The 22600-nt window shown below is 51.7% G+C and overlaps 2 long non-coding RNA genes across 13 annotated transcripts in view; one reads left to right on the forward strand and one right to left on the reverse strand.

Annotated features, from left to right (window-relative positions):
- Nucleotides 1-505: 505 nt before the first annotated feature.
- On the forward strand, nt 506-2917 carry LOC123619034 (uncharacterized). The gene is made up of 3 exons (XR_006727550.2): nt 506-1245; nt 1366-1434; nt 2492-2917. It is a non-coding gene; the product is annotated as an uncharacterized LOC123619034 (long non-coding RNA).
- Nucleotides 2918-13811: 10894 nt separating this feature from the next.
- Nucleotides 13812-22600, reverse strand: part of LOC123619030 (uncharacterized) — a 28674-nt gene continuing 19885 nt past the window's right edge. For 7 of the 12 annotated variants that reach the window (XR_012509949.1, XR_012509941.1, XR_012509948.1 and 4 more), the window contains one exon: nt 13812-18971. This is a non-coding gene — a long non-coding RNA (uncharacterized LOC123619030). The remainder of the gene's footprint in view (nt 18972-22600) is intronic. The other 5 variants (XR_012509945.1, XR_012509942.1, XR_012509943.1 and 2 more) reach the window with 5 other exon arrangements.

Here is a 22600-nt window from a genome sequence, read left to right on the forward strand (position 1 = left end):
CTCATCCGGGTCTTTCCCACTGAAGTTTCCAGCATTGCTAAAGTGCACAGACTGCCCGCTAAACCGTTTGGGGGTTTTATTTTTTATCACCAAGGAAATAGGGGATGCCCGAGTTTGGGTCCCCAAACCAGAAAGACTGCGGGTGCCTCAAATAAAGCCGGGGGTTTTTGTGCAGTCTCCACAGGGACTCGGGGCCCACTTCACCCTTGATGCTCCCCCCACCCACCCTCACCCCACCTCCGCCCTCGCCTTTTCCTCTCTCACCTCACCTCCAGCCTGCCCACCTCTCCCCTGCTCTCCACTCACCGAGCGGGCTGCCCACAGGGAGTTCCCATCTCTTTCACCCAAAGTCGAGGCTCTCAGCTTAATTGTGAACTAAAAATCTCCGGCAGAATCAGCCACGTTCCCACTCGCGGAGGTGTGGCGTGAAGCCCTGGAATCTGCATTTTTAACAAGCATCCAAGCAGTCCTGCTACCCGGGACTAAATCTCCTGGAGGGCAGACACCCCCTCACCCCGTCTTTCACAGATCACTCGTGTACTCAGCATGCATGCGCCCACACACACCCACACCAGCTCGCTGACGTGCTCGCACTCGGGGCTCAGAGGCTGCAGGACACACAGCAGGTATCCAACATGCCATCAGTCAATTCCTGAGCAGTTGGAGCCTGGGAAGGCATGTGCAATTGTGTTCTGGTCCCATTGAACCCTTCACCTGCTATCTGACAGCTTCCCATCCAGAAACCACAGTACAGTAAAAAACAGAAAAAAAAAGAAAGCCGTTAGACCCCAGTGAATGTTATTTTTAATGAAAGTGGTGCATTTTGAGTCACCATGTTGAAACCAGATTCTAAATGAGTCATCAGTGAATCAACCACAAAGAGGCTCTGTGAAGGTGATTTACAGGAGGGCCCTGACGTCTGCTGGCCCTGCGCACACTTCGCAGAGACGCCGTCAGGCTCGGAGCTGGTCTGGGGCATCTGCTGCCGCGTCAGCTCAAAAGGATGCTGTGTTGTCACCAGTGGGATTCCCCAGCCAGCCGGCACCGCGGTCCCACCCACAGAGCCAGGCAGCCATCACTGAACGACGCTGTGGTTACATCACAGCTGCCGGCTTCCAGGTAGCGACTAGTAAGGGCGGGAGAGAGTCACAGGCCGCGTGCTTCTCCCATGCTCCCAGGCTCCTCCCTAGTGCCCGCATCCTCTCACCTGGTCTTCGAGGGGCAGCCTAGTACGAGGACAGAAAGGTAGGACTTAAAGTGGGCTCGAGTCCCAGGTCTAACAGGTGGCCGCAAAGACTCGGGTAACAGCCTCGTATTTCTCACATCTGAGATGTAAATGTTATCATTGGCCTGCCTCCCTCGCAGGAATGGCGCAAGGTGCTCATGGGACTGTGCATCGGAAAGTGCTTTGAAGCCGTCATGGACCACACCAAGGTAAGCGGTGAGTAAAAGAAGCGAAACCTACTGTCTGAGCGTGCTTTCCCCAGCCAGCAGCCTCCGCCCCGAGCGGAACCGGGCACCCAGACCAGCACGTGGTTAAATGCTCCTTCATCTCCTACCCGGAAAGGAGGCACCATCGCTCACCTTTCTGCTCGGAAAACAGGAAACGGAGTCCAGCCAGGAGGGAGACCAGAGCCCCAGGCTCTCCAGGCTGCCTGGGCAGTACAGCCGGATGCCTGGCTTCTGGTTGCCTGCTCAGAGACAGCCACGTCCACTGGGGCAGGAATCTGCAGCAAAGAGAATCCTCTGACAACCCCAGGGGTGGCAGGGTCAGTCTGCTAGGACAGAGAACCGCTGGCTAATCCAGCAACTCGGAGGAGCCAGGTCAGCAGGAAGCACTGCACCTAGACACGAGCATGTCCAGTAACTACTCAGTAAGTGTCAGCTAGTAAGCCTTTTTTGATTTCCCCATAAAGGTGAGGAGTCCATTAAATCTCCACAAGAGAAGGTTGGCAGGGGAGAAGGAAAAAACTGCTTGGGGGAGCCAACTGAATCCCTCTTCCGTGCACTGCAGAAACGTGACCAGTATCAGCACGAAAGAGGAAAAGAGGGAGAAAAAAAAAACAAACAGGCTTGTAGGGTCAGGCAAATCCAGACTTGCAGGCCAGCCTTCTTCTCGCTGGTTCGGGGTCCACAGAGAGGCTCTGTATTGTCCTGGGGCCTCCATTTCTCCAGTGACCGTCCTCCCAGGATTGCTATAAGGATTAAGCAGCGTCACGTGTGCCTGGACCGAAGTTAACATTCAACGAAGGCTGGTTTCTTTCTGCGAAAGATGGCAAAATATGGCTGCAAATTTTTCCTCTCTTAGCAAGCATGCCCCTTGGCAAGGACTTAGCTCCTACTCTCACCAAGAGTTAGAGTCCATTTCCCTTATCCCTAGAATCTAGGGTCGCCTGGGACTTGCTTTAGCCAGTAGGATTGAGCAGAGGTAACAGTGGGGACTTGCGAGGCTGTCCCTTACAGCTTCCACTCTTGCTCTCGTGAAATGCAGCTCAGAGACCACCGTGCAAGGCAGCTGGTCGAGCCTGCTGAAGAGGGGAGACCATATGGAGAAGTGAGGTCCCCCAACTTGACCGCCAGCACCAGCTGCCAGACATGTGACAGAGGCCATCCTGAGATGACCTTGCAGCCGAGCTGAGCCTCTGGCCGAATGAAGCCACGTGAGTGTGCCCAGGCAGAATCGGCAGAGACCCTGCCAAGCTAACCCATAAGACCATGAAAAACAATAAATCCTTGTTGTGTTAAGTCACTGAGCCTCAGGCTGATCTATTACGCAGCAAATTTTACCGCAACACCTTTCCTGTGCCCCACCTCCAAATGATCTTCTCCCCTGGGTTCTGTTGAATTTCCCCTCGCCACACTTGGCAGGTTATTCAGTGAAATACTAACTGAGAATTTGTCAGGACCAGGAGCTGGGATCAGCCCATCAGGAAGTCATTTTCACGTACACGTGTTACAGCAGTTCATCAATCAAACAAATAAACAGCATCTACCCAAGCTGAGACTTACCAAGTATACCTGTTCTCTACTTAAAATAGATCACAGATTCAGCCGTTCATCCCGCCTTCCCCTGCTTCCACCACAATCTCTTGCCTGGAAAACGGTAACATCCTCCTAGCTGGTCCCCCCATCCCTTTGAATTCTACCACCTTACACATGGCCATTCTCCAGAGAGAGATTTTTGAAATATATTCACTCATTCAACAAAAATTTAGTTTTGAGCAGAAATATCTACCTCCGTAGAATATACATTCTAGTTGGCACTTTCAAAATTAATAAGTAAAACAATAAATAAAATATGTGATGATAAGTACATTTATAAATAAGATGTGTGTAGCAGGCATGAGGTCCCCAGTACCTCCATCAAAAATGAATGAATGAATAAACCTAACTACCTCCCCCCTCAAAAAAAAAGAATATTAAAAAATAAAATAAAATGAATTGCTTTAAAAAAAAAAAAAAAAGACCAGTGGGAATACCAAGGGCAAAGACCTTGAAGCAGAAGCATCTCTGGCAAACTTGAGAAATGGGAAGGAGGTCAGCGTGGCCGTAGTACAATGAGCAAGGAGGACAGTGGTATGAGATGAGTGCAAAGATTTGACAGGGAAGAGAGGTCGGGAAAAATCAGACCACGTGGTACATGACAAGCCGATGTCAAGACTCAGGGGTTTGCTCTAGAGACATGGAGAGCCACTGAAGCATTTTTGTCAACAGTCATGGTGCTATGACCTGATGTACACCGTAATGGTCCCATTCTGAATAATGTGTTGAATACAGACTGAAGAAGATTCTGCGATGATGCTTATAGCATTATTTTTTCTTTTACTTTTTTTTTTTAATGGAGGTACTGGGGATTGAACTCAGGACCTCGTGCCTGTTAAGCATATGCTTTACCACTGAGATGTACCCTTCCCCCTTACAGCATCATTTTTGAATTTTCCTAAATTCCACCATGAAAAAGATAGTACAAGTGGTACAGAACAGCAAAAACAGAAATTCGTGGACAATCTGTACCACAATTTGTACCACAAAACTAACTTGACAGAGTATCTCCACACTCCTCCAGATGTCAGTGGACAGGGACAAACCACCAACATATACAAGACGTGATTAGGCTTAACATCTGTACAAGAAGAAGCAAAGGAGAGAATCAGGGATCTGACAAACCTGGAAATCCAAAAATAGCTAACAGGTCCTCAGTGGGAAGCTGAGAGAGCCAGTCTGAAGGGTTTTCCCCACTCAAGTGATGAGTGACTCCAAAGAGAGTGCAGTAAAGGTCCAAAAGGGCGAGAGCTGTCTGGGACAAATGAAAGGGCCATGGAAAAGGGGTAAAGGGACCAGAGCCTGGAGACATCAGAAAGTAAGCCAATGTATTCTTAAACACTACATGCAAACTACAGAAGAGGAAATTCCAGAGCAGTGAAGTTAGAGAAACCAAGTGGGCCTATGTCTACCAGAGATTCAGAAAAACTAATTTCATATAAAAATCTTCAACAGCAACAAAAACATACAAAGTTATTTAGGGAAGAAAATATTAAAGTCACAGAACCACACATAGACCATAACACATGCCAGAAAGACATACCCAGAAAACAAATGGCATCCACAATTTATTTCCAAAAAAGCTAAAAGAACAACATAAATCAGAGCTAGAAAAACTCAGAAGTAAAATGATGGAATTCAGGAAAGTATTAGAAATTTTTAAAAATCACATCAGAAATTAGATTAAGTATAAAAGAAGACAAGGGTAGTGTTGTTGTGATATAATAGGAAATATACACTTGGTCTTCATCCCACTGCCTGGCACAGAGCTTCCTGAATGACAGGGGTGAGAGGGGATGTTATTCCTAATAAGACCCTTTCGACCATACTCAACTTTATGCTAATGAGGTGACCCTTGGTGGGTCCCTAGATAACTTTGGGGGGGAGGAGGGGGCTGGTTGCCAGAGGAAACAACCATATAATAAAAGGGTTGAGACTTTCAGCCCCATTCCTCAACCTCCAGTGAGGGGAAGGGGACTGGGGATTGAGCTAATCACCAGTGGCTGATGATTTGATCAATCATGCTTATGCAATGAAACTTCCATTAAAACCTGAACAAAAGGGTTCAAAGAGCTTCCAGGCTGGTGATGACATCCCTGTTCCAGGAGGGTGGTGCACTGCCAACTCCTCCAGGACAGAAGCTCCGGCCCTCGAGACCCTTGCAGCCCTTGCCCTATGTAACTCTTCCTCTGACTTCATCAGTGTTTCCCTTGGCTCCATGAAGCAGTGTAGGAAATTATTGAATCTGAGGAAGTGCTCATGGGAATCCCCAGTTTGTAGCCAAATCAGACAGAAGTGCGGCTAATCTGGGGACCCACTACTTGTGACTGACGCATGAAGTGGGAAGCAGTCTTGTGGGGCTGAGCCCTTAACCTGTAGGGTCTGCACTAACTCCAGGTAGTTAGTGTCTGAATGAATCAAATTGTAAGACACCTGGTTGATGTCCACAGAGAACTGGAGAATTGTTTGGTGTGGAAAACTCACACATGTGGTCAGAAGTGTTACGAGTAGAAACAGATTATGCCTAAATCCAGCAGATAACTCCTTAAGAGAAACAGAAAATTTAAAGGAGAAAAGTCAAATCAGAAGAACTGAAGAACCATGAAAAAGGACTTGAGAGAAAGTAACAAATAGAGAAGACAGGCAATGAATATCCAACATTGTGTAATAGGAGTCCCTGAACCGTACAACCAGAGCAAGGAACAGAACCAAAGCTAAAAGCTACAGTCCAAGAAGACTCCTCTGAAATTAAATATCAAAAAAAATTGAAATTACATATATAAAGTTAAAATCAACCCAGAACAAGTAATACCAGAACATATTCGATAAAATTTCTAGACTTTAAATATATCCTTTAGACATCCAGGTAAAAAGACCAAGCTGCTAATAAGAGAAAGAAAATCAGATGGTCATCAGATTTCTCAATGGCCACACTTTGTGCCAGGAGAACAGATGGAAAGAAAGTGATGATGAACGCAGGGGAAACTAGTAGGAAGCGGATTCAACGGGATTTACTGATGAATCAGACAGGGATGCAGAGAAAGAAAGAGGGTCAGGGATGAGCCGGGCAACTGGAAGGACGGAGTTGCCATTTGATGAGACTAAGTAGACCGTGGGAGGAGGACGTATGGGGAAGGAAATAAGCTAATAGTTCGTACATACGACATTTTAAGTTTCTATTAACAATCTACGTGGAGTGCCAGGCAGGCAGCCATATAAAGAATCTGGAATTGAGAACTGAGGTCTGGGTTAGAAATGTGTATTTAGAAATCATTAGCATATAGAAGCGATTTGAAGCCAGAAGGCTGGATAAAATCAAAGGGGGAGTCAATGAAGAGAGCGTTCCCTTGTTCAGCACCTTGCACAGGTGTACCATAAAACCCAGATTTTCATCATGGCCAGCAGAACCCTACGTGGGGCTCCCTCTCATTTTCCACCACTCCTCACCTCCTTCTCCCAGCTCTTTTATGCCATCATGCTATCCCCTGAGTAAACTCATTCATTCCCAAGTCAGGGCCTCTGCACATGCTGTTCCCTAGGACCAGGATCTGTTCCCCTCAGCAGATGTGAGCCCGCACGCGCACAGCATCCTGCTCTCAGAGGAGTCTTCTGAAACCTATCCAAAATGCCTGCCCCGGCCACAACCATCTCGCTCTCTAGCCCCTTTCTCTGCTTTATTCCTCCTCCATTTACAGATTGCCCACTAGTTTCTGTTGCTGCACTAACAGATTACCCCAAAACTCACTGTCTTGACAAAACTGTCTCATCGGGCACATGGATTCTGTGGGTCGGGAACGTGGACAGGGCACAGAGGATGGCTGGTCTGTGTTCTGCAATGCCTGAGGCCTCGACAGGGGAGACTCAAAGGCTGGGGTGACTTAACAGCTAGGGTTTAGAATGACCTCCACTCAGGTACCTGCCACGTGGGCTCAGCTAACTCAAGCACCAGGGCTGCAGACCGGAGGCTCGGCTTCCTCAAGCGCAGCGGCCACAGGACAGCCAGGCTTCTCACCTGGCTCCAGAGACCCAGGAGCAGCGTCCCGGCAGGCACAGCAGAGCTGCACCGCCGTCTGCGACGCAGCTTCAGACGCTGCACGATGGCACTTATTCTGCACTTCACCGGTCAGAGCGGTCTCAAGTCTATCAAAAGGAGGGACATAGACTCTGTCTCTTAATGAGAAAAGAATCAAAGACGAGTGAGGTGACGTACTGCCCCCTTGCCCGAGACATATTCTCAGTGCTGAGCGGCTCTTCCCAGCCTGCTCCCAGCTGCCTGTAGAAAGAACTGTCTCCTTCATGTTCCTCTGCTGACCTGTGGATCTCGTGCTCTCTCTCCCCCCGACCCCCAACTATCTGAATGCCCAGCTGCTCCACTATATATCAAGAAGTCTTCACTTGATCTAAGATCTGACCCTACCAAATAGAGAACACCGTGTCTCTCTCTTTACAGCAGGCTTCTAAATCTGTCAACAGCCCCTCCTCCGTGACGGAGGGTCCATCTCCAATGTACAGTCTGGTCCCTGTTAATCCTCTGAAAATTCCTTTCAGGACTTCTTCAAGGGATGAAATATTTTTCTGAACATTGAAAAAAAAACCACAAAAACACAACGGAAGAGTTATTCAACAAGTTCTCAGTGGCTTCCTCACAATGGTATTTGATGGAAAATAATTGGACAAGACAAATTCATTCCAGACTGAACTGAGTAGCTATTTTCCTAAATGGAAAGAAATCCTTCTCCTTCCACCATCAAAGCCCCTAAAAATGCCACCAAGATGGTTGAATAACACTGACTTGAGTCAGGAAACCAAATGGCTGGAAATCCAGCTGCTCCTGGTTTATTCACATTTATACCCACAGATTTGCCCTGTTGGCCTGAGGATACTTGACTCAAGGGGAGAGTTCCATGTGCCTGGGCTCCTGACTCTGGGTTTGAGACACTTCACATCGCATTGGCCAACAAGAATTCCTCTTGGAGTCAACCTGAGGCTGGGCATGGAACCGGGCGAAATAATGGGACAGAGAGAGGCAGGGACCACATCCCAGAGGGAGATCAAACGAAGCTAAACAGAGGGAGAGAAGGACCAGACCCAAAGCCAGACCCCACACACAAGCCAGGGCATGGTTTGGGCTGTCTGGAAGCAGTTCCCAGACAGAAGCCTCAGTGTGATGAATCCGTTCCCCTGGATGTTGAGGGGATAAAGAGTCTGCTGTAGAGACAGAGCGTATTTATCCGAGGAATGGCTGTGAGAATTGGGCTCGGGCAGAGGTGGGGCGGGTGGGGGGGCGGCGTGTGGAGTATGTGGTGGGGGAAAAGCCACCATGAATCCCCAGTCTAGACCCTGAGCCCAGAATGCCCAGGGAGAAGCTAAAAGGAAGGGCGTGTTTGGGAGAAGCCCGCTGAGCCGGGCCCTGAAATGGCTGGTTGGGATACCAGGGTCAGGTTTTGCAGACGAGTCTTTAAAAATCACAGGAAGTGCAGAGGGAAACAGCTCAGTGGTAGAGCACAGCCGTAGCACGCACGAGGGCCTGGGTTCAATCCCCAGTCCCTCCATTTAAACACATAAATAAATAAACCTAATTAGCTCCCCCCAAAATTAAATAAAATAAATAAAAGTCACAGAGAGCAGAAAATTGAGATGAACTTAAGACAAAAATTACCAGGAGCACCCGTCTCCTTTTCCATGCTCAAAATCAAATTCCGTTGCAAACAATGCCATAAAAAAATGTCTACACTTTTAAATAGCAAAGATTTCCAAGTATTCGCAAAAGGCCCCGTTCTGTTAGGCAACACAATCCCCTCCAGCACGAAAGCAATGTTTAGACAATCTTCCATTATTCTGGCGGGTCAGTCATGTGGTGGCTCACAGAGAAAAAAAAAATGTGACAGTGAATATATGTACCTTTGTGTATAACTGAAAAATTGTGCTCTACACTGGAATTTGACACAACATTGTAAAATGACTATAGCTCAATAAAAAAAATGTTTTAAAAAGGGGAAAAAAAAAGAGACTATTGAGACTGGTGACCCACCATGAGGCCAGCAGGAACCAACATTACACACTTGGAAAAGATGGCCCTTCCCTCTTTCACTACCCACCCACCCCTCCGAAGAAGGTCCCATTTCTTCTTTTGTGACCAGCCCTACAAATGGGTGGTAAACGCCTGGCTGCTTTGTGTGGCCGGGACCAGGACCGCTTCCCCTGTAAGTGTTTTCCTGCTGAAGAAATAACATCAGCGCCTATTGGTGGCACGTTTTTGCGTTGAAGAGGCATGTTTCCATACATTACCTCAGCCGATGCTCACAGAAACCACATGAGGCCGGCTTGACACGGTTTGGTCTGACACACGTGGACATGCCCTTTGCCGGAAGCCCTTCCCTCTCTCCTTGGAGGAGGGGAGCATTTGGAAGGGAGGAAAACCCCCTCCCTCCCTGGCCTTGCTGTGCACCAGGGCCTTCTCACCCTTCAAGAGGATAAGCAAGTTTTTGTGGCCCTGGGATGCAGGAGGGGCAGGGGGGAACCACAGAGCATCTCCAGGTCTGGGGGACCACAGATGGTTGGGGGTCCCAGAAGTTCTGACGGTGGTGCCAGGGGACAAGGAATAGCGTGAGGGAAGTGTCTGTGGCCCGCTCCCTTCCTCTGAGTGGGACCAATTCCTGCCCGTGCTTTCAGTCCCCCACCTCGGTGCCAAATTGCCAGCCGCCCGCAGCAGCCTAGACACCTGTAAGGCCTAGTGGGACCCTGGGCCCCCAGTGAGGGTGGGGAGAAGAGCGCTCCCTTTTGTCCTTTGGGGTCAGACGTGCACACTTGAGACCACACAAGCCAGGGACAGATGGGAGTGGATGCCACCTTTCCACTGGATTTACCATCATCATCATCACCATTATCCCAGTTTTACTGATAAGTTGTTAAGTCCCTGCGGAGCTGAAGGACTTGCCAGGATCCCGCCGCTGGTAAGTGACAGTGCCAAGCACTCTGCCTCTGAGGCCCTGATGGCTTTGCTGCTCTGCTGTCCTGCTCCAAGGATAAATGACCCCAACCCCCGTGTGCACTTGTCAAGTGCGGGAGCCCCATCTGCTTCCCAGCCCCCGCTGCCCGGCCCCCGGTCCCAGCCCTCCGGCCCTGACTTGGAAGAGGTCAGCGTGCTGCCTGCCTTTCTCCTGCAGAACGAGCACCAGCTCCCTGAATGCCCTTGGCTCCCCCCACTCTACAGTGTCTCCTCTGTCCCTATCATGGGCCTGCTTTACAAGGTGAGCGACCTCCTTTTCATAATGAAGCCCTTTAATACTGAAAAAAAAATGGGGGGAAAAAAAACCTTTGCTTGGAAAGAGTCCCAGACAGCCCAGCTCTCAGAGTTCCCCGGAAGCTGAGCGCCTTTCCGCTCGGCCCAGGTGCAGTCACCCAGGACGTGCTTTGGAGGAGAGGGACGATTTTGTGACCAGACAGAAGAGCCCTCTTCTGTGTTCTGCCTGTGAAAAGTGGCAGCTGTGCTGCGTTCCTCTGTCCAGGAAACCCGTGAACAGCTCAGAGAGAAGTCCTGAGAAAAGCGACAAGGATGATTAACGAGCTGGAAAAGCAAGCGGCAGCCTTGAGGGGGACCCACGGGCAGAGCTGGATGGGTACCCCGCCTGCGAGAAGCTGCGCCCCCCCCACTCCCTACCCCCCCCACCCCCGGCCCCCCGGAGAGAGAGGACACACTCGGCTGGGTCCCGGGGAGGGGCAGTTCCGTGGGCAGAATGGGAAGGAAATGCAGAGAAGAGGAAGATGTCAGCTGAACATCACAAACAAATTCCTCACGCAGGGCACCCCCCACCTTCACCCTCACCCGCCGTGGATGGAAAGCGCGTGGCTTTCCTGGGGTCCTGGAAGGCCAGGATGGAGATTTGCGCAAGGCTGGCAAAGCCCCTGAGAGCTGCAGAGCCACAGCTGGAGACCAGCCGCCCAGGGGGGATCGGACTCTCCGGGACGGGAGGCTGGCCGAGTAGGACCCAGGCAGCTGACAGCACCCAGGCCCCTGGCCACCTCCGGAGCCAGCCCCCCGCCAGGGCCCAGGCCTGGGCTCCTGCAGCCCACGCCCGGGCCGGTCCGTGAGATTTATGTAATCAGAGCCCCGAGCTGGGACCTTGGGAACAAGTCTTCCTTTCTTGGTCCACTGAAGTCACTGGAACCCGTTAGTGAAGTTTCATCCCTGTCCGTAAATCACCTCCTTAGTCCTGCAGCGTGACGCTTAAACAGCCGAGGAGGTTTGTTTTTAATTCCCTCGGACTATGAAGCATACACGCAAACGCCGGCCTGAAAGCAGCCTGTGTTCCCATTGTTCTGGGCGCACCACCTCCAACCTCTACTCTGCTGCTGGGCGCGGCCAAGGCCACAGGGGCTCTGGGGCTGGTACGCTCAGCGGGGCAGGGGGGTGCCCACCAGGCTGCCGCCGGGGAGGGAGGCCGCTGTGAAATCGAGAAGACTGACTTGTCACATGGGCCTGGCCGCAGGGTATGTTTGCAGCGGCCTGTGACCCCGGACAGCCTGCCCTCTCCCCTGACACCCCCCCACCGTGGCCTTCCACCTGTGGCCTTTTTTCACCGTCGGCCTGGCAGTGTCTGCCTTGCACAAACCCCATCGCCCCCCAGCCAGCTCAGCTGTCTCATCCCACACACCCCCCAACCCCTCCCTCTCCCCCTCCCGCCCCCGTCCATCTCCCTCACTTCGGAAAGTCAGCAGACACCATGGGGAAGGGACTTTTCTTTCAGCCCACACGGAACTTTCACACTTGACGCTGTTCTTAAATCCAGAACAGCCTTGCGGGGCTCCTGTCAGAAACCTCCGCGTGGCCTCTGGTGGGGGGAGTGCGCCTCGGGCCGCGTCAGCTGCCCCTCTGGGGAGATGTGCTGTGGGTCTCCTCCCTCCCGCGCCTCCACCTGGCTCCTGAGGAGCTTGCTTCATCTTAGAGCGGCCACTTAGCCTCTCCCGGGCGCATTTTCGTCCTTGTAGACACATGCCCCTCGATTCTGTGCAGAGGCAGGAGGCTGGAGTAACTGTCTGAAGAGAATGTGCACGTATTTGCAACTTGCCTGTGTTCAGTGGAGATTTCTTCAGCAGACACTTGTGCTGTGCCTAACTGGAGCACAGGGCGGCATAAATGATAAAACCCGCAGGCTCACGGGATTGAAGAAGCCCGCCAAGCAGCACACACCGTGCTAAGTGCCAAGTGGTGCTGTCAAGCCCGTCCTACTCCACAGCCTTGATTTTTCAGCTAAACCCTATGCTCTGCAGTGAGTCCAACAAAATGCTCATTTCCAGGCCTTTGGAAATGGGGACTCCCTGAGACCCAGTGGTCATCTGAAGATATGTTCATGCTCAGCAGAGCGCTTGCTGGCAAAGGGCTTAGGCAACAAATGATAAATAAATGAATGAACTCTCCACCACTGAGAAGGCTGGGAATGGCCCCAGGTTTGTTGGCCTGGGCCTGGGGGGTCCTGGGGCTGGTGACAGACTGGCGGGCAAGGCCAGGTCCTGGGTCCACTGGAGGGTGGGGCTGGGTCCCTACACAGCTCACCTCTCGGCTTAGGGGGTCCCAGAATTGGTGCCACCCAGCTGGTGGAAAGGTAAGTCCCTGTACTAGTAGGCTGGGAGGAGAACCCCAAAATGGTGCTGCCAGCACTGGTATCTTTGTGCTGGAACAATCTCCCAGAACTGGCTGCCGCCAGCATGTACGTTGCCCAGAGGAATCCTGGTTACCTCCTGACCCTCCAGAAGGTTCTCCAAGATCAGCAAGGTGGTCTGACCCAGGGTCCTCTCATACTTTCCCTGTGCTGGGTCCTGGCGCACGTGAGATTTCTGTAGTGCCCTTTAAGAGGGAAGTCTCTGTTCCCCACAGCCCTCCAGCTCTCTGGCACATGGTCCCCACTGGCCGTTCAAGCCAGATATTCTGGGGCTTGTCTTCCCAGTGCAGGACCCCTGGGCTGGGGACTGTGTGTGGGGCTCAGACCCCTTGATCCTTGAGGAGAACCCCTTCAGTGGTGATTATCCTCCCATTTTGGAGTCACCCACCCAGTGTGTGGGTCTTGGCTCTCCTTGTCTCCTTTTGGTTCCTTCTTTATATTTTCAGTTGTGGCAAATATTTTCTGCTAGTCTCTAGGTCATTCTCATCAAGGGTTGCTCTATAAAGAGTTGTGATTTTGGCGTGCCCGTGGGAGGAGGTGAGCTTGGGGTCTTCCCGCTCCGCCATCTGGCCACACCCCTCTGAAACTGATAACTTCTGTTCATAAACCTTTAAAGTGCAAATAACAAGCTACCAACAGAGAAGGTGGATAAAGCCTTGTCATAACGTCATAAGCAGGATCTACAAAATTCAGCTGCATAAAATGCGTGATTGCATTTTTGCAAAAATTGTGAAAAAATATTTTGGAAAAAAAAATGTTTTCAATCAGCATTTCAGTTACTGTGTGGGAAAAAAATGGGGGAAATGGATTGATGAGTTGTGTAGGAAAGACATTTAAATGCTGACCTAGAAAATCCCCAGTGATCAAGAGACATGTTTCCAAATGCCATTCCTCTCTCAGCAGAGGAGAAGAAATTTAACCCACTCCTGTTTGCATGCCCAGCCGAAGTGGGAGAGATTGTTCAAGATGGAGAGGGGAAAAGAGCATTTTCAGATAACCTCAGCTGGAAGAGTTTGCCACGACGCAGACCCTCGCCCACTTCAGAAAGAAGTAAAGGGTTCCAGGAGAGGGGGATCTGAATGCGAGAATGAATGAACCGACAAAAGCATAAACACGTGGATACATTTAAATAAAAAACCGATGGTGTAAAACAATGATAATTACGTTCCATTTGTGCGGTTGAAACAAAGGGTAGATGGCCGTCATCTCTCTGCATCTTCACATGGTCCTCCTTCCGTGCGTGACTGTGTTCCCATCTCCTCTTCTTATCACGACACCATTCATGTTGGATTAGGGCCCGGCCTAGATCTCATTTTATCTTAGTCATCTCTTTAAAGGCCCTGTCCCCAAACACAGTCACGTTCGGAGGCCCTGGGGTTAGAGCTTCAACATATGACTTTGGGGGGACACAATTCCACGCCTCATACCAGGTTTCAGGCACTTTGTATGCATGGTATTAAGTAATCCTCCAGCAACACTCAGGCAAACATTCCTCGCTCATTCGTCTGTGATGAAACCGAGGCCTGAGGAGACTAGGTAACCCGGCCAAGGCCACACAGCTAGCGGTGGGCAGCGACGTGAGGCAAACCAGCCCCCAGGCCTGTGGTCATTGCGCCACATTGCCTGCTGAGACTGGGTGGCTATAAATCACGAAGGTAAGGGAGCCAAAGGGAGACAGCGGTATGTTGTGAGCTGGCACTAAAGATACTGTGCAGGGGTGGGTGGGTACAGCTCAGGGGTACAGTGCGTGCTCACCATGCACGAGGTCCTGGGTTCAATCCCCAGTACCTCCATTAAATTAATTAATTAACCTACCTGCATCCCCCTAAAATAAAGAAATTAAATTGTACTAAAATAAAATAAGTATTCTTTAAAAAATGTTTTTAAATACTGCACGGAGGGTCACATGCTCCCATGTAGGCAGCCCCAAACCTCCTTGCCACTCCCCTGTCCGATGCCCTGTTGCATCTCCTTTCGCCCTCGTTCAGCCTTTACACTCATCGTGCTTAACTTGATGGTGACTCGGCAGGAACTGAAGAGATTCCCTCTTCCCAGGAAGGAAGGAGCCTCTGTGGGAAAGGCAGTTCTCAAAGGAGTATAGAAGGCTGCTCAGAACCAGGAGTGGCCTATCCCTGACTTAGGGCTGGTGTGGGAAGCCGCCTGGAGGCTGGAGCTGGAGTCAGAGGAAGGAGCCGGTGGAATTCGGCTGTGAGTAGGAAAGGATGGCCATCCCCACTTCTTCCTCCAGAAGTCAATCCCAGTTTGGTCCAGAGTGGCTGAGCTCAGATCAGGGGTTCCCAAGTGTGGTGAGCTGAATTCTGTCCCCCACCAGTTGATCTGTTACAGTCCTACCACCCAGCATGTCAGCAAACAACCACATTTGGAAACAGGGTCTTTAAAGAGGTAATTTAGATTAAATGAGGTCATTAAGGTGGGCCCTGGGGGAGGGTAGAGCTCAGTGGTGGAGCGTGTGCTCAGCATGCACGAGGTCCTGGGTTCAATCCCCAGCACCTCCATTACAGAAATAAATAAAAAAACCTAATTACCTACCCAACCCCCCAGGAAAAAAAAAAAGAATTAAGGTAGACCCTAATCCAATATGAATGGTGTCCTTATAAGAAGAGGAGATCAGGACACAGACACACACAGAGGGACAACCATGTGAGGACTCAGGGAGAAGACAGCCGTCTGCAGGCCAAGGAGAGAGGCCTCAGAAGGAGCCAGCCCTGCCAACTCCTTGATCTCAGACTTCCAGCCTCCAGATCGGTGAGGAAACTGACTTCTGCAGTCGAAGCCCCGCCAGCCCGTGGCCCTTGGTTCTGACTGTCCAAGCAGACTGAGGCACCAGGAGGTAACGGGTTCCAGGCTGGTCCCCCTGGAGAAAGGCTGTCTCCCCGTCTTCCTAGTGTTGCCCCAGGATAATCCAAATCAGAGAGACGGGCCCACTCAGCGTGGACCCTCCTCCGAGCCCCTGAGAACCAAGAACAAGGTGAGTCAGAGAGAAGATGAGATGGCTTAAATTTTCCAGCATCATGGGTGGGGGTTTTGCAATGATAAGAGTAGAGAAGTGGGGAAAAGAAATGTTCAGTTAAAAAAAAAAACAGTCGAGGCAGGGGATAGATTCCTGAGCAAGCTCAGCCCTTGATGCCGTTGCCATTTTGAACTATCTCTTGAGTGGAATCTGTCAGCTGCTTCTTCTAGAAACTGCTGGTTTCCCAGGCAGGTCTGTGAACGAACGGGATTCGTGTTAACCAGCCTCCCCAAGTCTTTAGGAATTTAACCCACGTCTTCTGATTTTCCAGCCCCTATTCTAGCAGCCAAGAGGCAGGCTGCTAGTCCTCACAGGCAATTAAAGGATTTATTACCTGAGCCTTCCAGAACTTTCCAAACAAATCTGTATCATCTTCTTCCCTAAAACCTGGATCCATGTTCCAAGAGCTGGGGAGTAGGTTTTCTTTCCAGGCCAGCTTGTCCATCTCAGCTGAGTTCACACAAACATTAAACCCTAATCCAATGATGGTCTGCTCGCCCGTGGAACAGGAAACTTCTAGATCTGCACAGCAGTTGCAAGTTGGAAACCCGAAGATGGAAGTGGCCTGTGTCATTTGTCACCGGAGTTCCACAGTCACGTTGCAGCCCCCGGCCTCTCTGCACCTCCCACTGGCAAGTCCTTGGACGGTATGAGAGCCAGTTGAGGTGGACTCGGGGTGGTGGGGACCGTGCTCCCCACGGATCGAGGCATCCATGCCAAACTTGTCAGGCAGAGCTGGGCTAGATCCCAGGCCCCGTGGCCCCTCTGTGGGCAGCTTGTGCAGGCGGGACCTTGAAGGCCCCCAACCACGAATCACACCATCACAAAGGTAACAGCATGTGAAGTGTGACACTCAGGGGGCCAAGCTACTTGTGCTGTGATTCCAAAGCAAGGAGAAGGGCTCACAGGAGAAGGTCAACGTCTGCAACCCTGAGCACCCCCGCCCCCCTGGAGGATGTAACAAGTCGTCTCGTTGAGAGACAGGATTTTGAGAAGAGGGCTTTCAGAGAGGAGTGTCTTTGGAGAATGCTGTGCTTCCTGAAGGGCAGGTGGGGGCTGCCTCCCCCACAAACATTTTGGGGTTTCCACCAAGCTACTTGGAGAGCTTACCATGTGACTCCCTCCAGCTGAGGGCAGGAAGGGCTGGGGCCTGTTCCCAGCCAGGAAACCCAGGGCGGGAGGTTGGGCTGAATAAATGCCCCACAGATGCCAGGTCCAGTTCCTGGAAACTAAATGTGACCTCATTCAGAAAGAGCCTCTGTCAGCGTGATTATGTTCAAGATCTTGGGAAGCGGAGGTTAGCCTGTATTATCCAGATGAGCCTGAAATACAGTTACATGTTTGCCTGTAAGAGGGAGGCAGAGGGAGATGTAACCACACAGAGGAGGAGGCGATGTGACCAGAGAGGCAGAGATTGGAGGGACAGGGCCAGGAGCCAAGGAACGCTGGCAGCAACCAGCAGCCCGAGAAAGGCACAGAGCAAACTCTCCCGCAGCGCCGCGGGAGTGAGCTCAGCCTTCCTGATGCTGGGTGTCAGCCCAGGAAACTGACTTCAGGCGTCTGTCCTCTGAACTGCCCGAGAGTCTGTTTCTTTGCTTTCAAGCCATCGAGTTGGTGGTAATGTGTTACAGCCTCCACCAGGAACTGATTAAGATGCAGGGTGACTCCTGCTTTTGTGGTGGGGCCAGGAGCAAGCACCTGAATCGGGGTCACCCCCCCTTGTGGGGTGTGTCAGGGCAAGCGGCCCATGAGGGTTAGAGCTAGATGTGGACCACGATGGGAGGGAGCCGTTACGGTCTCTTCCACACTCACCATCTCTGCCTGGAGGGGCAGAGACCCCAGCAGCAAGAAGCTGGAGGTAAACCCTAAGGAGGACAGAGGAAGGAGTTACAAGTGACCACCAAGGAAAAGAACACCTCCCCTGCCCCAAGTCAAAGACGTACAGAGCCTTAGAAGGGCCCCCCAGAAGAAAGTTCAGTTGAAACCACAGTCAGCTCCCTCTGCACCCACTCAAGTAAGAGCTCACCTGGCCTTCCCCTCCCCGAGCACCTCAGCATCCTCCTTGGGGGTAGGGGAGTCGGTGTGAGCACAGGGGTCCAGCACAGAAGCCCCCTTTCCCACGCAGGCTTCCAGCCCCAAGCAAGCTAAGCTGGACGCGGGGGGAGAATCAGATGTCCAAGTTGAGAGTTTTGACTAATATCTTGGCCTGCACATTCAAATTCCAAATTTGAGACTGTTTTCCATTGGAAGTGACCTTAGGACAGACTGTTTCCTAAGAGGAGCAGAAAAGGCAGCTCCTTCCAGGGCCTTTCATCCCGGGCCAGGGAACATGAGCCCTGCAGAACACACGTTTAAAGGGGCAGCAGGAAACCAAAGCTGGAGTTGCCTCCCCAGCACACGGCCAGCCAGTTTTATTCCACACGCCAGCTGTCAGGGCCGGGGAAAACATGTCAGCCGAGAGTCGCCGAGCTCCCCGTGAAAGGAAAAAATGCAAATTCGTTTTCGGTATCACTTTTAAGCTTCCTGAGTGGAGTCCTTGGCCCGGACTGGCTCTCATTGACGTCAGCCGGCGTTCACCGTATCGGAGCAGCTGTCGGCTGCCTCCCCTGGCCTTGGCCCCTGGTGCAGAAAACACCCTGGTTTTGTTTCATGGAAGATTAAAAACATTTGCTGCTGTGTCCATAATTCACAGCCCCTGTTATCACTGGGACTAGGAATACTGAACCAGAAACGCTTAGTCCCCTCTCAAAACCAAAGGGAAACCCACGGAGGGAGGCCAGACACAGGATTAAGCGTCAGCTGGGACCTGGCCCAGACCCGGCTCACTGTATCCTTTCCTTTTCTCCTGGAACAAGAGGCGATGGGTCCACACCACACCCCTGGGGCTCTTAGATACAGTGAACCATGATCATATGCCCGAAGCTGTTTTGTCCTCACCCGCAGTGAAGGAGGCGGGGTGGGGCTACATAGCCCAGGATGAATGACCCTGGTCTCATAGCAAAGTAGCAGCCAACTGAGATGAGAAACAAGGTCACTGGCTCCTCCTGGCCATCCCGTGGCCCGCCCTGAACCTGCGCCAGGACCCTGACTCTACCTGGGACCTCCTGGTCCCTTCCCGCATCCAGGAGGAGAAGGCTCCCGCAGCACAGAAATCCTGATGGGATGGGTCGATTTCCAAGCTGAGAGACAGTTCCACACTCTTCCGTCATGCTGCCCAGACACACACATCCGAGCGTCCTCTAAAATGCAAGACAACAGAAGCCAGTAGATCCTTTATCCCTTTCATTTGTTTAGTTGTTGCCGGAAAGGATGATCTTCCCTTAGTCAGGGGAGAGAAGGAAGCAGGGGCTGGGGCAGGGCTGGGTGCTCCGTCACACCTCCCTGTGGTCCTCCGACCCCCCAGCAGGGACCTGAAAGCATGTGGGTGTGCCCCAGGTAACCCCCCACTCCGCCGTTCCTCTGAAGGCAAAACCAGCAGAGACCCGAGTTTGAATCCTCCTCCCGCCATCACTAGTTCTGGACACAGCAGTGTCTATCCAAGCCCCGTGCCAGGCCCAGCCAACGCTCGAGGTCCAGCTGCTGCCGCCTTCCCTCTAAGCTCTCCCGGGGCCCTGCCCTGCACCTTCCACCCCGAGGCTGGGTGGGACCCCTCATCTGAGATCACCTTCCTAATCTCGATTGGCTGCGGTGTGTCCCACTTGGCTGTGAGCCTCGGCAGGTGGGGACCGAGCCCAGTCTACACCCCAGCACCCATCACATCACATGCAAGGTGCAGTGTGCCGACCGCAGAGCGAGAGTGGAGAAGTCACTGTCGTTGCTGTCACCGTTGCTACTTATCAGTGAGGGATGGTGGTCCCCCACGTTTCCCCTTTCTGGAGTTGGAGGAAACCCACAGGCGGCGTGCACTCACACACGGCTCTCTGCACTGTCTGCTCGGAGTGGGGGACTTCTCCGGAGGAAGGCAGACTGCGAAAGGAGTTGTTTTGTCCTTTTTACTTTTAAGCCAGCTTTTATTCACAGCTGCAAACCTCTACTCAATTATGGATGAAACATAAGGACCTTTTTGAAATGCTAGTAAAGGAGTGGATACCAAGTGACCAAAGTAAAATATCTAAACACCAGGTGAGACCCAGGCCCAGGTTGTCCGCTGCACACAGTCCACACAGAGGCAGGGAGGTGGTGAGAGACAGGAAGGGGTTCCGGGGAACCTCTGTCTCCCCAGATTGCTAAATGCTATTGAAATAATATGGGCAGAGCGATGAGAGGAGGTTCAAGGTCGGTGCGATACAGTCCGGATGCCGTCATTCCCTCAGCAAACGTTTCCTGAGTCACTTCAAGTGTCAGGTCACAGCCGCACGTGGAGGGGCTCATTGTCTCCCAGGCGCTCCCGGCCTCCGGGAGCCAGACGCCGTCACACCAGGCTGAGCCCAGTTCTCCAGCCAGGTCTGCAGCGGGAACAGAAAAGGGGCAGTGCACGGATCCTAGTGGGAACTGCTCAACTCGGACTCCAGGCAGGCCCAGGCCAAGTTCTGGGTCCGAACCTGATTAGCTCTGGGACCACATGGCCAGGCTGCTTAACCCTCTCAGCCTACCTCATACAGTTGTCATAAAACGATAAATAGAACCAGCAGCCAGGGGCCTGCCTAGTCCAGGGCGCAAAGAAACCTGCAACACAGGCTCTCATTCCTACTAGCTCGTCTGACAAAGTCAGAGAAACCTGCACAGAGGAGGTGAGGTTTTAGGTGCATCATGAAGGAGGACTGGGGACTTGGTGAAAAGGCAACATCATTCACAAAGGTGCCAACGTGTAAATGCGTGGCAGCGCTGGTATCTTTGTGAATGACGTTTCCCCTTACATGTGGAATCTAAGAAAATGACACAAATGAGCTTGTTTACGAAACAGAGACAGACTCCCATAGAGAACAAACTCACTGCTACCAAAGAGGAGAGAGAGGGGAGGGATAAATTAGGAGTCTGGGATTAGCAGGTAGAAACTACTGCATAGAAACAAACAACACGGTCTTACTGTGGAGCCCAGGGAACTACATTCAATAGCTTGTAACAACCTATAATGAAGAAGAATATGTATATATACACACATAACTGAATCACTATGCTGCGCACCAGAAACCTGCACAACCTTGTAAATCAATTCTACTTCAGTTAAAAAAAGAGACACCAACATGTGTGTAAAGTTGCATAGCACGTTTGGAAACCAGCAAGGAGCTCAGAGCTGCTGGCCTGAGACACTCAGAGGAGGGAAGAGCTGGACAGGCAGGTGCGATCCGTGCTTTGGCCCGTGGGCATTTGGTCAAAGGACGCTGGGCCTGGGGCTGGAATAACCGAGTTCCACCCCCCCGCACTGCGGGTGGTGAGATCTCTGGGCATCCACTCCCCTTCTGCTAAGTGGGGACACAGACACCCAACAGGGGGGCTCTCTCGTGGTTTACATCTGGGGGCAGAAAGCTTTCTCGAAAGAGCCAGATGGTAAATGTTTTAGGATCAGCAGGCTGTACGGTTTCTGTTGCAGCCACTCAACCCCACCTTTGTAGCATGGGAGCATCATAGACGGTATTTACAGGAGTGAGCATAGTTATGTCCCAATAAAACTTTATTTATAAAAACGGGCGGTGGGCAGGCTGTAATTTGCCCACCCCTGCTTCAGGTTAGAAACCCCCTAGCACCTGCCCCCGCCCTTTCCACGTGCCAGCTCCGGGCACTGTTCCCAGATCCTCATCCCCTGTCCAGCGGTTCCCAGATGTTCCTAAGTGATCTGAAGACTACAGCAAGCTGCCCCCGTCCAAGCTTTAGAGACTGCCAGGCATAAAGATGGTTTGTTCAACAGAGCGAGGACGGCTTTGCCAGGCGCCGAATGTTTCCGTAATCAATCCATCAGTCCGTCAGAAGGAATCATTCAGCACCTGGTGGCAGGACGCTGACAGCCCTGAGGCTGGCGCCTCGGGAGGAGCGCATGGTGGGTGAGAAAGTCCCACGGCCCTGTTGCCTGAGTTCTACTCGCAGTTTTACACAGTCTTAGTTGTGCACAATCCTTGAGGGTCACATTTTCCATTTCTTAATCTGGATGAGGAAGAAATTCAGCCAAATGGCAGTGTGATTCCGGAGGTGCATCAGAGGGCTTCGGGGTGGGCGGGGGGCTTCCTGGAGCCATAGTTGAAGTCATGCGGGTGGACTGGCCTTCAGGGGTCAAGCTGGCATTCCTTGGGGGGAGGGACAGCATGGGCCATGGCAGAAGCGGGGAACCAGCGCCCCATGCATGGGCATCACTTCAGAGAGGGAGATCCAATAACATGGGAGAAATGGATGGAGCCGGTGCATTGACAACTCTTGAGATTTTTGCTGTCACTGCAAGAAGGAGACTTTCTGTATATGGTATAGATCAGGAGTCACGCGTTCAGTGCCTGCAGGGGCTGGACAGGCAGCTAGTAAGTGGCATGGATGTCTCCACAGGCAGCCAGAGGGACGGGACACCCTAGAGAGTGCATGCCCTGCCTAAGAGGGACACTGGAACTTAGCCCCAGATGACTGCTGCCAGGTGGTTTTTTTCTAGGGGAAAGGTAATTACGTTTACTTATTTATCTAGTGGAGGTCCTGGGGATTGAACCCAGGACCTTGTGCATGCTAAGCACGCGCTCTACCACTGAGCTGTACCCTCCCCTTTGCTGCCATGTGGTCTTAATGGCTCAGCAGGGCAGATGTGAATTTTTTTAAAGAATGTTGGAAATTTAGATTTGAATGGGAAAACTCCTGGTTCTTTAAAAATTGACAACGTTGTTTTTATTAACATCATGCCAGCCAAACACAACAAGGTCGGTTAGATCCTGCCCAAGTTGCCGGTTTGAAACCTCAA

Source organism: Camelus bactrianus, chromosome 11 (genome assembly GCF_048773025.1).
Source record: "Camelus bactrianus isolate YW-2024 breed Bactrian camel chromosome 11, ASM4877302v1, whole genome shotgun sequence".
NCBI lineage: Eukaryota > Metazoa > Chordata > Mammalia > Artiodactyla > Camelidae > Camelus > Camelus bactrianus.